This window comes from Cicer arietinum, chromosome 5, assembly GCF_000331145.2.
Source record: "Cicer arietinum cultivar CDC Frontier isolate Library 1 chromosome 5, Cicar.CDCFrontier_v2.0, whole genome shotgun sequence".
NCBI classification, from domain to species: Eukaryota; Viridiplantae; Streptophyta; class Magnoliopsida; order Fabales; family Fabaceae; genus Cicer; species Cicer arietinum.
In genome coordinates this window covers 10,114,558-10,115,672 of record NC_021164.2, presented here as the reverse complement: position 1 = coordinate 10,115,672, position 1,115 = coordinate 10,114,558, and positions in this window count along the sequence as shown.

Sequence of the window (1,115 nt, the reverse complement as noted above, 5' to 3'; positions counted from 1 at the left end):
AGTGACCCTTATAACATCCATCATCTAAATTTATAACTGTGTATCGGATTCCGCGTCAGCATACAAACACAACCCATCGTCTTGTTCGAAAAGACGGATTTCGGTCCATTTTTGTCGGGTGGTACGAAAATCTCCTGAAAAGTCCAGATAAAATCGAAGACCTAGAGAACCTTAAAGCATTCTTCTCCTAAATAAATAATAGTGTTTCGGATTCAACGTCAGAAATCAATACTAGCCATCGTCTGGTCTTAAAATACAGATTTCGGTCCATTTTTGTCGCGGGGTACGAAAATCTCCCGAAAAGTCTAGATCAAATCGAGGACCGAGAGACCCTTATAGCATTCTTCTTCTAAATTTATAATTGTGTTTTGAGTTCCGCGTTAGATCTCAAACAATAACAATCGTCTTGTTTGAAAATACGGATTTTGGAGCATTTTAGTCGGGTGGTACGAAAGTCACCAAAAAAGTCCAAATGAAATCTAGGACCAGGAGACCCTTATATCATTCTTCTCCAAAATTTATAATTGTGTTTTAAGCTCCACGTCAGATTTCAAACACTAGCCATAGTCTTTTTCGAAAATACCGATTTCGATCCATTTTAGTTGCATCGTATGAAAATAGCCCGAGAAGTCCTAATGAAATCAGGGACCAGGAGACCCTTCTAGCATTCTTCACCAAAATTTATAAATGTGTCTCAAGTTTCGCGCCAGATTTCAAATACTAGCAATCAACAATCATCTTGTTCGAAAATACGGATTTCGGTCCATTTTTTGTCGGGTGGTAGAAAAATCGCATGAAAAGTCCAGATGAAATTTAGGACCGAGAGACCCTTTTAATCACTTGCCATCGTTTGGTTCAAATATATAGATTTCGGTCATTTTTTGCCGAGAAGTAAGAAAATCGCCTGAAAAGCCCATATGAAATCGAGGATCATCGCAGTCTTCTCTTAAATTTATGAATGTGTTCCAAGTTACATGTCGGATTTCAGACACTAGCCATTGTTTTGTTCAAAAATACGAATTTGGGTCCATTTTATTTGAGTGGTACGAAAATCACCCGAAAATACCAGATGAAATCGAGGATCAGGAGACTCTTATAGCATTCTTCTCCTAAAT